Below are 12083 nucleotides of genomic sequence, written 5' to 3'. Positions count from 1 at the left end.
AAGGAACCCAGCAAGTCTGTGAATTCAGCCTATACTGTAATTCAACAAGCCACAGGATCAGAGCATATGTTTGATACTCAGCTTCACTTTTACACCAGTCATAGAATTTCCCTTGTTTTCTGAGCCTGCAATGAGGCAACAATTGAAAGCTTTGAACCTGTTTTCTTTTTCTTTCGTTATGCTGCCCAGCACAATTATAGACAGCCAGTGCCACCAGCACATTTCTTTAAAATATTATGAGCCCACCAAAGCCTTGCCTTCAATTCACTGGAATTAACCATAGCCAGTGTTTAAGAAAATGTTTCACTCTACCTGCCTTCAAACCCAACTAGATCAAATTACTAATCTCAGATTCCCATTTCCTTAACAGTCTGCTCTATGTAAACATTTCCAGCTCCAATTACTATTCTTAGTTGCAAAACCAGAATCTACTTTAACCAGGCTAAGTAGAAAGAGATTAATAAAGGATCTTAGGTACCTCACAGAATCTCTGGCTGAGCCTAGGAACCAGGCTTGGATGCTGCAGATCTAAGGACGATTCTGGAAAACACTCAGCCCCATCACACACTGACATTGATGTCCATTATGTGACACCCATGCTACTTGGTTCTAGATCCTAGAAACTCTGTCACAACCACCACAGAAGAACCATAACAACGTAGAAAAAAGTCCATCACAACCACTGTGCATGAATGAGAAAGAAGATAGATAGCCCTCATTGCTGTTGGTAAACACCTTATGAACAAGAGGAAAGCCAAATTTAGGTGAAAGATGATATTGAGCAAGGCTGAGCACAAATAGAAAGAAACCGCGTCTTTGAAATATCACTGTGCCGCTAAATCAAAGCAACTTGAAAACCCGTTCTACCCTGGATTTTCCAGGGAAGAGAGTGAATGAGCATGTTATTAGTTATGCCATTTGAATTTGGATGTCTAATGTTTGCAACGTGGGGTCCTGACTGATTTAAGAGATACACCTACCACACAGACATACAGATCATATCTTTTCTCTACACAGTGCTTGAATGAGCACTACCAACTTGTGGCTTATCAGATTTCTATTTGCTGTTCTATGGGCTGGCTGCTCTCAAAAGTTAATAGTGGGGCCGGCCCAGTGGCATAGTGGTTAAGTTTGCACACTGGGCTTCAGTGGTCCAGGGTTTGCAGGTTCGGATCCCAGGTGTGGACCTACACACTGCTCATCAAGCCATGCTGTGGTGGTGTCCCACATACAAAGTAGAGGAAGACTGGCATGGATGTTAGCTCAGGGCCAATCTTCCTCAAGCAAAAAGAGGAAGATTGGTAACAGATGTTAGCTCAGGGACCATCTTCCTCACACAAAGAAAAATTAATTAGCATCAGAACAACTGGAGAATGTTTATCAGGAAGAAAATAAACATAGATCCCAACTCATACCACACGTAAAGACATTCTAGGTAGATTCAAGATTTAAATATATATTATATTGGGGTTGGCCCCATGGCTGAGTGGTTGGGTTCATGCGCTCTGCTTCGGCAGCCCAGGGTTTCGCTGGTTTGGATCCTCGGCATGGACATGGCACTGCTTATCAGGCCACGTTGAGGCAGCGTCCCACATGCCACAACTAAAAGGACCCACAACTAAAATACACAACTATGTACTGGGGGGATTTGTGGAAAAAAGCCAAAAAAAAAAAAAAAAAACCCCGATTGGCAACAGTTGTTAGCTCAGGTGCCAATCTATAAAATAAATAAATATAAATTATATCACAAAATATTGGAATAAAAATTTGAAGTCTATGTAATCTTGGAGATACAACAAGATAGGAGAGGTTAAGTCACAAAAGGGAGACAGACATACTTGACTACCAAAAAATTTGGCAAAGATACTCAAACCAAAAATAAGACAAGCAATGGAAGGGAAAAATACCTGCATAACATATGACAAAGCGTTGTCTGCCTTCATCTACAAAGTTTCTACAAATTGGTGAGAAAAAATTAACCACTTAGTAGGAAAAAGGGCACAGCATAGAAACAGGACAGTGGTCAAAGACTACACTCAAATGTAAGATAAACGTAAAAAAATATGCTCAACCTCACTAGCAGCTAGTAACTAGAAAATATTTTCACAAACATTTAAAAAATAACATTCAGTAAAGATAAGGGACAAGGAGTGGGACAAACACATTGCTGGTGGGAATACGGTCAATCCTTGTTATTTGTGGATTCTGTATTAACAAATTCACGCACTCACTAAAATTTATTTGTAACCCCCAAATCAACACTTGCACTGCTTTTTCTGTCACTTGTGGACATGCACAGAATGGTAAAAATTTGAGTCATTCAGTGTGCACATTCCAGCTGAGGTCGAACGAGGTGACCCTCTCCTTTCTTCTTTCAGCCCTTATACTGTAAACAGGTGTCCTCTTCACCACATATTTAGTGCATGTTTTCTATATTTTTTTGCTTTTTGCCTCAAGCTTTTAGGAAAGTAATATTTTAATACTAATAAAATTAAAAATAAATACAGCTTTTGACCTAGAAATACCACTTCTGCAATTCTACCTCCCCAAAATCAAAGCATTGTCTGTAACAGCAACAAAATAAAACATACAATAGGAAACTATCTGAATGTTTATTGACAGGGAAATGCTTTAACATCTTAATATATCCATACTGTGGAAAATTATACAAGAAACGAATTTACATATAAATACACACAGACATATTTCTTCCAAGTTTTTTTCAACTCTCCCTTACGGTACTTGTTAACTATTTTACCAGTACTTAGCCCTCAGTGGAGCTTACCATTCATTTTGAGCTGCATTTCCAAGCAACCTGACACACATATATGTGTGTTGTATATGTATAGATAGGTGTGTATACATACATACATTTTTTTTAAACCTGGCGGGTTTTCTATTATGACTTGAGAAAAATTTCAAAATAATGTGTATAACGTAATCTAGTTTATAATAAACAACAGAGGCCAAAACCCCCCCCCCCTTTTTTTTTTCCCTGAGGAAGATTAGCCCTGAGCTAACTAACGCCAGTCCTCCTCTTTTTGCTGAGGAAGCCTGGCCCTGAGTTAACATCGTGCCCATCTTCCTCCACTTTTTATATGCGGGACGCCTATCACACCATGGCGTGCCAAGCCGTGCCATGTCCGCACCCGGGATCCGAACCAGCAAACCCCAGGCCGCTGAGAAGTGGAACGTGCGAAATTAACCGCTGCGCCACTGGGCCGGCCCCAAAAACCCTCTTAATAACTGCATATATTTTTATATGAGTAGGGTGGAGAACGCGGTGGAAGGCCGCTCACCAGGATGTTAGTATTGTTACCTCAGGTTAGAAGAAACAGAGGGGTAGGTGAGATTTGCTTTTCTTTTCATCATATTTGCAATCTAAGTTACAATGTACACATAGTATTTTTATTTTTAAAAAATTAAAGAAAAAATGTTGAAAAAATTCAACTGAATACAGATAACCAAAATGCCAGTTCTTTGACGCCACCCCCAAATATTCAGTGTTTGTCCAGTAAAGCCCGGGAATCTGCATTTTCACAGACACCTCAGGAGCTTCTTAGTGGTGGTCTTCTCACCACACTGTGAGAAAGCTTGCTCTGGGCTGACATCACCCTTCTATCCACACAGTCTTCCCACGGGAATACAACTGATGAGGTTGTTACAGCTAAAAGCAACCATCATCCAATTCTACTTCCACGAGATCGCTCTTAATCACCTTGGTTGGAGTTTTGGGTGTTCTAAAATTTTTTAACCATGCATTGACTGAAAATCTGTTACTTTCCCACCACACATGGCTAATGGCATCCATGGTGTGTAGGTTTTCCTCATTTAACCCTCAGGGGGCACCCTGATTTTCCTTATCTTCAAGCTATTAGGGGAGGGTCTGCTGCCAGCCCCCTAAACCAAGAACTTTGTCATTTTCCTTATGAGGTCCTAATTAGGAGAAGCCATTACTATAAAATGAAACTCACATTTTTCATTTTACAGTAATGTGCCCATTTTTCCATTGCTGAAGGAAGGACTTGGTTATCTTTCACAAAATTAGTATGTTCTTTATTTTCCACATTTGTAAAGTAAATGTTTCTTCCCTCCCATGTAATTGTCAAATGTATGCATATGTAATTATCAAAGAGAATTGTGACCTTGATGCCCAAAGTAAGAATTATGTGTCTTGTGAAAGGCATAGCAGGAGGGATGCAGAGAGAAAAAGCAAGAGAGAACAACCAGAGAGAAAGAGGGGAAGGGGGGAGGAGAAATGTCCTCCGTGCTTTTTAAGCCTGATTAGCTCTTCAATATTATTTCTACAGGTTCATTATTTCACCATATCTGTTCCCAGTCAGCAAGCATCATTTTGAACTTACTTTAATTACTGTTTCCTTAGTACCAAAATTGTGAGACCTGCAATTTAACATGCACGTGTTCATATTTTCCTTTACATGTTAGTGAAATGATCTTTAAATATCTTATTACTTTTCACATTTAAAGAGCCTGGAAAGAAATTTACCCTATATGGAAGGATTCTGCTCTCAAGAACAAGACAGATAAGTCTTTGGGGAGCACTGGGGCTATGTCTTACATTTGTTTTGTTGTCCCTGCAGTAACCATCAGGAGTACTTAAGATAAATGGCAAAGCCTGCATATTCTGCATGCATCTGTGGCCCCTTCATAGTATACATGGCATCCTTGCATTTATATAGAGCATGAACCGACAGCTAAAATACTGGACGGCATCCAGCGAGGTTGGCTAGACTAGGGGCTGTACCTTGCTCTAGGTGAGGCATGCGCCTGACCAAGTGAGGCTGTGAGGTATATCACTCATTCTCTCTGATATGAAAATGCAAACTCCATGGAACAAACTAGATTTGTAGTCCCCATAATTCTCAAAAGAGAATTTGGCTCCACTACATAAGGTAAGGTAAAAGGTGTGCTTAAGCACACTGTTTGTCATGAGATCTTTTGATGGTAGAATGGATACTGAATGGAAGACAATACCATTTCAGTATCTAAGACACTTCCTGTCTTCCAGAACCTCAGGAAGATCTTCAAAAGATCCGGGGAGTTCAGAGGGGAACACAAGCATTCCCTTTCTTTCTATCCCCACCTCTGTTAGCAAAGCAACTTCTCCCAAGTACTCAGAAACAGACACAGCACCAAAGGGATAATGGACAGAATGGAGATCATGCGTCTGATTGGCTGATTGGGCAGAAGTCAGGAATAAGCTCATAAACACTTGAATAAGAAGGCCGACTAGAAAAGGAGGAAGAGTAGATAGAGGCCCCTGGTGTTGAAAGCAGCAATGGAGACAACAAGTGGCAGAGGGTCTGACAGTGAAATGAACAACAAAGAGCAAAACTGGAACTCTTCTTGGTCTTTGTTACCTGGGACTCACGAGAGGGAAGGCTTCACGGTATACTCCTGAGAGCCCTAGACCAGAAAACAGAAGAACTTAGTTCTCGCCCTGGCTCCACCTCTCATAAGTCAGGTGACTTTGTGCAAATCACAATTGCTCGAATCTCATTTTTCCTCATCTGTAACATAGGAATAATTTCAATATCACGTTGCTTTGTAAAGCCTTGTGGCAGGATGGTTTTCTTCTACCCTCACCTGCTTCTTTCCTTGCCCTCTTTCTGATAAAGGACTGTATCTATATGTTCTTTCAGATTTTATAGGTATAATTAAATGATTATACTATCAATTGCTATTTTAAAGTTTTTCCTGCAGACATTTGCATGTGAGTGATAAAAACAAGACGGTGGCCCAATGCCTGCGTTGTATCTCAACAGCCTTTAAGAAAGTGAGCCCACATTATCTATCTATACATATACACACACATATATAATATAAACTCTTATTTAGAAATCAGCTACAAGAATTATACATATACATAAAGTGGAAAGTGTGAACTCCAGGACTGTGTTTTAAACAGTTTTCATTTTTTTTTCCCGCCAAGCAAAATGTCCCCACTATACCCTGCCCAAATGAGCTCAGTATAACTCAAAAATACATGAAAGAAAAGGATCTGCTCTATCCCTGAAATGCATTGGCTCCAGTGTCAGTGCCAGGCCAGCCAATACCCCACCCAGAATCGGCTTCATCACGGACAGGCACCTACGGCTGCAGCACACCCCCACCACTGAAGTCCCAAAGAGGAAGCCGGGCCATTGAAAGAGTCATGGTCAATATACTCAGTGTTAAATAATAAAATAGAGTAGCATCAAATAAAAATAAATCTGTACTTAGATGAGGAGAGACTTTATTTAAAAAGACTCTTTGCAAAGGAGAGGGGAATTAGTTCAATAGAGACAACACTCCTACCAAGCAAACTTAAGATCTATAAGCCTCTGTCTGAGCAAAGGTCAGGTAAAAAGGGTGTCTCTCTCTTTTTTTTTTTTTGTGGGGAAGATTGGCCCTGAGCTAACATCTGTGCCATTCTTCTTCCATTTTATGTGGGATGCTGCCACAGCATGGCTTGACGAGCGGCGCTAGGTCAACACCCGGGATCCAAACCTGCGAACCCAGGGCCGCCAAAGTGGAGTGTGCGAACTTAACCACTACACCACCTGGCCAGCCCAGAAAAAGTGTCTCTTTTAATAGGAATAAACAAGGCTAGGAGGGGTCAAGTGCGAGGGTGAGCAGGTCGCATGATCAGACAGTCAGGCAGGAAACGTGTTCTCTGCAGCCAGCAGATTTTCAGGAGAGATTGTTCGCTGTTCCAATGCTAGCTTAACCTCAGGGGTGAGCAGAGGCCTCTGGGCTTAACTAAAGTTTGGTCAAGTCAAATTAGTAGGCATTCTGTGTAGACTGGTACATTGACCTAATGAGACAAAGAACTGGATTTCAGAGGGTCTGTGTCTGGCCTTGTCACAGGTAAACAAGGGGCTCATTCATGATGAGTCTTACAAAACTCATAGAGGGGAGGGGAATCTTTGCTGTAAACTGTTTCCCAGGATACAAAAGGATGGGGATATTTCTTTTCTTTCCTTCTTCTTCTTCTTCTTTTTTATTTTTTTGCAGAGGAAGATTCACCCTGAGCTAACATCTGTGCCAATCTTCCTCTATTTGTATGTGGGTCACCAACACAGCATGGATGCTGACAAGTGGTGTAGGTCCGTGCCTGGGAACTGAACCCAGGCCACTGAAGTGGAGCATGCCAAACTCAACCATTAGGCCACAAGGCTGGCCCCAAGGATGGGGATATTTCTTATTCATCACTGTATTCCAGTAGCACAGGGCTCAAGTGAAGTTCAACACTGTCAGTAGTTAAGAAAAATTTCTATTTATACCAAAAACTGCTGATGTTTATGAATAAACCCTCTCCTACCTGGAACTGTTTGCTATCTACAGTTAAATTTAGGTAATTGCAGCTCCCAACGTATTATGTGTTTGATAATAATCTAATAGTCTGCCCTTACACATTGTCTCACAAGGATGCTGTTAATGGGAATTTGATGATGATGCAAATATCTTTGGGAAGAAGGGCCTATTTTCCCGTTAGATAGGGCGGTTACCTGGGCTGCTTCTAGGATCCTCTGGCCAGCTTGGGTGGACAACATAACAGTGCAATCTGAGATGGGAAAGAGAAGAACATGTGACAACTTCACGTACAATGTGGCTTCAGGGCATCTCTCTTGACCCATTTCAGAAGCTCCTGGGTGTGACATCAAAGAGTCACTCACTGAAAGTCTTGAGTGGCCAATCTGCCCATTTCATAGGTTCTAAGGGGATTACTAAGAATTGGGAAAGCAGCCCAAAGATGCTGGTAAGACTATTTTCCCCCAAGAAGAAACCTAGTTAACCACAGACCTCACACGTAAGCCCCTAGGATTAACACAAGAAAACATAAAATAACCCAGGAGAATGCTGGCCTCTCCAGCTTTGGTCTCCTCTCCACTCCTTCCCTTCCCACTTTACTCCCTTACCTAAGTAACGGAATATAACTAGTTTACAGACCTGATGGGTGGGGCTTTCAAAAGGGATAAACAGTCAAGTACCCGTGTATGGTCCTGCCTTTGGATGTTCTCTCCAAGCTCAGAAAATGATGTAAATGAGTCGGGAAGATGCCCTTGTTCCTCCCTTGATGTACAGGATTCTAACAGACATCCATGGGAATTCAGCCTACCCCACCATCAGGGAAGCTGAATTCTTTTACTCCTACATGCGCCTACAAACGGGGCTATTTTGTGGGTTTGTGTCCAACAAAAGGACTAGAGAATCACCCCTAGAGGGTATGTACTAACTTGGGATTTTTCCTGTATGTTCCTAAACTAAGAACAGTAACAAACACATACTGGGGAAACAAACATTGATGAAGCATAAAGGGGAGAGATGTCACAGAAGGCAAGAACACAAAACTTTAATAATTTATTAAATCTCTGATGTTTCACTGGGGAATTTCCAAATGTAACATGCCTCCCAATTTTTGAAAAATCTCAGTCATATCCAACTACCCACAGCATCTATTCAGAGCTCTCACTGACAGAAACACTACCTTCATGGCCCCATATAAATCATAACACAATCTGCCTCCAGTTTCCCCATTAGCCTCCTCCCTGATGAAATTGTTGGCGGTCAACACAGGCAATCAACAAGGCCAGCTTGGCTGAAGGGAGTCTTTGATTAGGTTAAGTTATACATACAAATACAAGACCAGACAGCTAATCATGGGTACTTAGTATAATTAGCATTGCCATGTCCCCAGAGCATTGCCCAGTGATTCACGTCTTAGACATCTTGGTGGCGAGCTCTCAAAATGGACACAGAGGGAGTAGTGTGCAATTGAGGAGTCAAAAGGGTGCTATTTGTTCATCACAGCTATTTTTATTTTTTAAATTCTGGCTTTTCCCAGGCACACCAAGATCTACGGCTCTCGGCATTTTCCCCCAGCTAATATGTTGGTTCCACCTTAGTTTCTTTGGTGACAGCTTTCAACATTTACAAGTCCACCTTGAGACAAAATCTAGTTGCCTGACCACCCACCTCTTTCAGGTTATGGCAAAGCTAGATTCACCTGTAATGAATTGATTGGCCACATCTAGTTTTTTATTGTAATCTTATACATCCTCACTACCTGCTCTTTTCCTTATTTTTCAAGGCTTGATATTATATCCAACATAACTCTGAGATCCTTAGAGTCAAAGAAGGAGCAAATGGTATGTCAGTTCCTCTTCCTTCCAAACTTCAGGCCAGGCTGGTGAACCTTGGGTTTCCTAAATCCAGAGGCCACCTGAAAACGGGGTCTTTTCCAGGCGAATCTTGTATCTCAGGTCTATTCTAAGATGATTCTTGGGGCTGGGGTCATTGTGGATCTCAGGAACCTAACATCATCTATCTATTATACGGTCTCTCTTGGCTATTCAACCCATCCCTTCTAGCTCCCTTCTCATCAGCTTTTCAACCTGTTCAAGAATCTCCCATCTAAAATAAAGTTTTTCCTAGTCCTCATATCCCTATATTCCTCCAGCCACCATCCTATTACTCTCTTCCGCTGAATTGATGGACGCGTCCGTATCTACCTTTCAATTTCCTTATTTTCCACTGGCTCCTCAACCTACCAATTTGACTTCAAGCCCCATAATAACTCCCCTAAAACAACGCTTGTAAAGCTCACTAATAACTTCCAAGTCCCTAAATCCAAACCATATCTTTCAGTCCTCTTTATATTTGATATTTTAGCAGCACTTGACACTTCTGACCACTTCCTCCTTCTTGAAACACTACCCTTGGCTTCTGTGACACCTCAATATCCAGGCTTTCCTCATCTTTCTGACCCTTGAAAACCTCCAAGATTTGTCTCTTGCTATCCTTTCTGAATAACTCCAGGCTGTGGCCAAGATTAGTGTCAGTGTCCTCCTCTGTCCACATATATTTGTCTCAATTTCTTGGATATGTTTAGCGTTTTCTTAGGAATTTGTTCTCCCCCATATTTAAAAGCAAAGGGTAAAAGAGAGGGTTTTGATTTTGACGAAGGACGAAAAATGTGACATTGGTCATTTTCTATCCATATTTTGTTATTAAGTATACTGATTGGTAATATGGATACATACAGATAAAGGTTTATTATTTATCATTCATTTAAAGAGCACTTGTCTGGAAGCTGTCCCTTTAGAAGATGGTGGGGGGAAAAAAAAAGAAAAACTGGCCAGGGAAGGACAGTCAATAGTTTTAGCAGAGTTCTGAGATGGAGCACCTGGAGATTCAAGACAAAACAGGATGGAGAAAGAAAAAAGCAGAAGATCAAGTAGATCGATCCTGAAAGGGCATTCTGCTGCTAAGGTCAGCCTCATTTTCTAGATCATAGTATGCAAAGACTTGAAAGTGCTTCCCTCCCCCCCGAAACATTCTTATTGAGATAGAGCTTAAACAAGATTGAATCTGTTATCAGGACAAAGACCTGAACTCTTGCCAGAATTGAAGCGACTCAAAACTAAGACTCTTCTTTCTTTCAAATGACATAAAAATTATTTCCCTCAAAGATTTTCCACCTAAAAGTGCTCATAATGTGGTATCATGTCCTTCCCTGATTAGACACAAATATGTGTTAATCTTTGGGCAAATTGGAAGATAAAATGAAAGTTTGTGGAACTCAAAAATGTGAGAAAGATACAGGCAATCTGATCTGGAAGACTCTGGAAACTCGCCTTTCTGACAGTGAGCAAAAAGGCACTGAAGGTAGTTTGCCATTTCCCATCCTTCTCTGAATAACTCGCTTCTTTTGGGCTAAAAACAGTGTGCTCTGTCTACTCTCAATAATGTATTAATCCTTAACGGGCCAATCACATTCTTCAACACTTTTCTAGATGAATTTCCCCATCCATCAACGTTCCCACTGTAAAGGAAAAAAGTGATGCAAGGACAACTCAACTTGACTATCAGCTCCTTGCAGACCAGAGGTCCACCACAAACCAGCAATCTCTGTATTCCACAGAGTTGGGTCCATAGGAGGATGCTCTTTAAACTCTACTCAATAAATACAGCTTAATCAGTTTCCATAATTCTTAAGTACCATTATAGAGATAACTGGATGATTAGTAACTATATTTACTTGGTCAATACACTTCTATAGATTGCTTTATAAAGAGTAATTACAAAAGAAAAAGCTTGGGGGACGGCCTCGTGACCGAGTGGTTGAGTTCGCACACTCTGCTTTGGGAGCCCAGGGTTTCACCGGTTCGGATCCTGGGTGCGGACATGGCACCACTCATCAAGCCACGCTGAGGTGGTGTCCCAGATGGCACAACCAGAAGGACCTACAACTATAATATACAAATATGTACTAGTGGGCTTTGGGGAGAAGGAGGAAAAAAAAGAAGATTGACAACAGATATTAGCTCAGGTGCTGATCTTTAAAAAGAAATAAAGAGCTGTGCCTTACTACAATCTTCATTCTTATGCTCTGAAACACTAACCTAAAAAAATAATAAATTGCCCATATATGGAGGACGGCATTATAACTTCGAGGTTCTTATTACTGCATGCTCCCTGAGCAAGAGAAGTTGGACAGCCAAGCACAGACAACCTTCTGGAAGCCAATTCAGCATTTCTCTCCTGGCCACCTGTCCCCAACCTGAATGTCACCAAGTAGGGACAATAAACTGGCAGGCTGAAGAGAAGAGGGGCTTTCCTGTGACAGTCAAATTGGCCTGTATACAGACAACCACATCACTTCTCCCAGCTAATTAAAGGATAGGTACAAGCACCTCACTTTCTGTAATCTTATGGGGCTTTTTGAATTGAAATGCCTTATAATTGAAAAGGCATATTTTAATGAAATCACTGCTTTCAAAACCAAAAATAATTTATAAAACCTAGAGTCTTGCCCAGTGGCACAGCGGTTAAGTGCACATATTCCGCTTTGGAGGCCTGGGGTTCGCCAGTTCGGATCCTGGGTGTGGACATGGCACCGCTTGTCAAGCCATGCTGTGGCAGGTGTCCCACATATAACGTAGAGGAAGATGGGCGCAGATATTAGCTCAGGGTCAGTCTTCCTCAGCAAAAAGAGGAGGATTGGCAGCAGATGTTAGCTCAGGGATAATCTTCCTCAAAAAACAACAAAAAAAAGATGCCAATATTGCTTCCTTCTA

The 12083-nt window shown here is 41.4% G+C and overlaps 1 protein-coding gene across 24 annotated transcripts in view; it reads right to left on the bottom strand.

Annotated features, from left to right (window-relative positions):
- The window catches only part of RGS6 (regulator of G protein signaling 6), a 541831-nt gene that overhangs the window by 273849 nt on the left and 255899 nt on the right, over window positions 1-12083 (bottom strand). Inside the window, exons 3-4 of one of the 24 annotated variants that reach the window (XM_070513929.1) lie at window positions 7512-7567; window positions 5382-5427 (exon numbers count right to left, since the gene is read on the bottom strand). The exons of 22 other annotated variants lie outside the window; for them this stretch is intronic. The gene's annotated coding sequence lies outside the window, so the exon portion shown is untranslated. The remainder of the gene's footprint in view (window positions 1-5381; window positions 5428-7511; window positions 7568-12083) is intronic. One more of the 24 variants, XM_070513930.1, reaches the window with a different exon arrangement.

Source organism: Equus asinus, chromosome 7, assembly GCF_041296235.1.
Source record: "Equus asinus isolate D_3611 breed Donkey chromosome 7, EquAss-T2T_v2, whole genome shotgun sequence".
Classification (NCBI taxonomy): domain Eukaryota; kingdom Metazoa; phylum Chordata; class Mammalia; order Perissodactyla; family Equidae; genus Equus; species Equus asinus.
This window is presented reverse-complemented; position numbering and strand designations above follow the sequence as displayed.